Source organism: Aedes albopictus, chromosome 3, assembly GCF_035046485.1.
Source record: "Aedes albopictus strain Foshan chromosome 3, AalbF5, whole genome shotgun sequence".
In the NCBI taxonomy this organism is placed as follows: domain Eukaryota; kingdom Metazoa; phylum Arthropoda; class Insecta; order Diptera; family Culicidae; genus Aedes; species Aedes albopictus.
Genome location: NC_085138.1, coordinates 329831479 through 329835338, shown reverse-complemented (window position 1 = coordinate 329835338; position 3860 = coordinate 329831479).

Sequence of the window (3860 nt, the reverse complement as noted above, 5' to 3'; positions counted from 1 at the left end):
TGCGGCATGGGGAAAGGGGAGTGAAGTGCGCCACACGAAAATACAGGAATTTCTTCTGATTTCTAAAATATCACCGCAATTCTTTTCCACTGGACGCAGGAACAGCCAACCACTTCCAGTCACTCTTGACCTAAAGAGCTCTTACGTCCTCTTCAACCGCAAACAGCCTCCGCGCTTTGCCTGCAACTGAATCGTTGACCTCACTCAGCTTTTCTTCTGAATATTATTTGCACTTATCATTCTTCCTGCACCCATGTGACCAACTCAACGCAGCCTTCGGTGTTTTATTAACTTGATAGTATTCATGTTTTTGAACATATGGTTTAACTCGTGAATCACACGACGTCATCAGATATCTTTTGTATTGGCCGTCGAATATTACTTTCCACTCGAAGATACCACCGGTATAAGTCAACTTCTTTCAAACAGTGCTGTCAACGTAAAATCAGAGCTGGTTACTCAAGGTCTCCAAATTTCAGTGCCCCTTCACTGATACGCTTCCATGGGAGTGACTTCAACATGGCGTATAATCAAGAATAATTCCGGGAAATCCCTCCTTACATTATCTTATTCTTGTAGGAATTTCTTTTATGAGTTAACCAACAATTCCTCTGAAGATTTCTCTGAGAATCCTTTAAGAATGTATTTTTTCGCATGCACTTCTTTATCGTTTTCTTCACGAGTTCATCCTGTCAGGATAAATATATTTTTTTACAAAATTTCAATAGAAACAGTATTTTTGCAGGATTTCCTAGAATTATTGAAGCAAAAAATCTTCTAAAGATTCCTTCAAGTATCCCTTTAGAATGCCTGCATTTTTGTTCATGTACTTTTTCGGAAATTTCCCCAGAGATTCTCGCAGGGATTTTCCGTAGGTCTTTTTCAAGAAATTTCTTAAAAGAATCATCTTCAAGCTTTCCAAGAAGAGTTTTTTTTTTAGAAATTCATCCCGAGATTCCTTCCGGTACTTTTAAACAAATTTCTTCAAGGATTGCTACAGAAGTTCGTGCATGCATTTCTTCAAATATTTCTGAAGAAATTGCTCCAGGAGTTTTTCGTTGGAATTTCCACAGGAATTCTTCTGGAAATTTCACAAGAAATTCTTCAGTTGGAATTTCTTCAGGAATTCTTCAAGAAATTCTTCAGTCGATTTTTTCAGAAATTCTGATAGGGTTTTCTTTAGAAATTCCGGCTTTTTCTCATGAGCTCTTTTAGAAATTCTCCACAGGTTATTATGGGTATTACTCCACACAATCTGGAATTCTCTGACATTTATTTAAGCCGAGATTACCTAGCCTAGGGTTAACAATCTCATTGATACAGACATAACAAAACATTTAAAAATAATTCCAGGGTTCATACAATCAACTTTTGCATACTTGTATTTGTTTATCATTTTTCAAAACATTCTTATGTGAATACCTGCAAAAAGTTCTCCAGTTCTTCCAAGCATTCTTTCAAAGCTTCCATCGAATATTTAATTTTCTGGAGGTTCTCTAACTCGTTATCCCAGGATTTATATTGTTTCCACGGGATTTTCTGTAGAAGCTTTATTTACTAATCGTTTTAGACAATGTTCTATAAATTCCTGAAGAAAGATCTCTAGAAGTTCTTCCAAGAGTTCTTTCGGAAATTAATCCAGAGATCCTTTAGACAATTGTTGAGGGATTTCTTCAAGAACTTCATCAGTTCCATTGTTTGCCATTTCTGCAGGGATTTCCGGAAACATTTTTTTCCAGAGTTTCCCTAAAAATACCATTTAGAATATCTCCTGGAATCTCTCCAGAAAATTTTTCTCTTAGAACTATTTTGTTTTAGGAAATAAGGAGGAGTTTTCCTGTACTATCCCTGGCATTCTGGTAGAAATTCCTCAAGAAACCCTTCAGAAAATGCTTCAGGAGTTTTATCCAGGAATACCTCCAAAAAATGTTAAATAATTTCTACTGGGAATCTCTAAAGGTATCATAAATTCCTTCAGAGATTTTTTTTCGTAAATTCTTAATTTTGTTTATGAAATTTCTGGAAGAATATCTGTAAAAAACTCCTGAAGGAATATCTGAAGCAATTTCAGCAGGAATCTCCGAAGAAATGCCAGGATATATTTCTGACGGAATCATATAAGCAATTCATAAATAATCTTTGTAAGAATTTCTGCGGGAATCTCTGTAACAATAATTGTAGAAATTCTGAAGAAAATCTTTTTACGAATTTTATAGAAATTTTCAGTGGAGTTTTTGAAAACTTGATAAAAATATATTTTGAAGAAATCCCTTGGGAGCCGTCCACAAATTACGTAACGCACTAAGAAAAGGAGGAGTACAGCCAAGCGTTACGGCTTATACAACATTTTTTTTTTGATTTTAATACAATAAAGTGTTGCGCAAAGAGAAATCTTTGAAGACCTCTTGAATATATTGCTGAAAAAACTCATCATGAAACTTTTTATTGAGGAGTTTTTTGAAAAATCCCTGGAGAAATACCTTAATTATATTTTTGGAGGATTTTCGGGACGTATTCCTGGAATATTCTACGGACGTATTTCCGCTTCTGTTAAAGGCCCAAGAAAAAAAAAACTACAACAAAAACACCAAGCAGTCTATTTGCTGGTGTCTGATTTAGTATGCGTTGGGAGATCGGAACGGTCGCACGCTTTACGACAAACTGCGTCGATGCGACGCAAACTAGGGTAAATTGATATACAGTGTATCAAACAATTGTCCGTACAGCAAATTTTTTGTCAAAAAATTTTTTCATTCAAATGTTAATAACTTTTTTATGCTTCAATCAAAAACGCTGAAATTTTGACCAATCATGAATCATATATTAAAGCTCCATTGGTAAAATTTTGAGCGAGATCGAATAAGTTTTCTGAAAGTTATAGAACTTTTAGTAAAACTAAGAATATTTTTGAACACATTTTTAAAACATTATATCTCAATATGTACTCGATGATTTTTTTTCATTTTTTTTGTGTTACATCTTATACCTAAGGCTTTCATATGCAGCCATGTTTGGGGTTTTATATTCACTACAAAAAATATGAAAAATGTGCGTATATAGTTGACGATGTTTTAAAATTTACCATATTTTGTACATATAATCTGCCAAACGTTTTCCATCAATAAAAGTGCATTAACTGAACGAAAAATCTATAGGACCTACTCTTCATATGTAGTTCAGTAGGTCCTGTATAAAAATATATCATTAAGAGAGTTTAAAAAAGTTGAAAACACTTGGCACTTTTATTGACCAAAATGTGATAAATTTCCAAATGACACTCTGAACATATACAGATTTTTCATATTTTTTGTAGTGAATATAAAACCTTATACGAAGCTGCATATGAAAGCCTTAGGTATAAGCTGTAACACGAAAAATATTGAAAAAGTTTCATCAAGTACATATTGAGATACAATGTTTTAAAAATGTATTCAAAAGTTTTATAAGTTTTACTAAAAGTTCTATAACTTTCAGAAAACTTATTCGATCTCGCTCAAAATTTTACCAATGGAGCTTTAATATATGGGTTATAATTGGTCAAAATTTCAGCGTTTTTGATTGACGTATAACAAAGTTATAATCATTTAAATGAAAAATAATTTTGACCAAAAAAATCCTGTACGGACAATTGCTTGATACACTGTATGTTTCCCTTTACTGGAATTTACCAGTTTGCTTGTAAATATGTCATAAACATACAGAAAAACTTGTAGTTAGAAGACACAAAATGTTGTTAATTGTAAAGCTGAGAGATAAATTTGCAATTAGCAACATTCTGTATCTTCTAACTACAAGTTTTTCCGTATGTTTATGACATACCAGCAAACTAGTAAATGTCTGTAAAGGGCAACATGTATCAA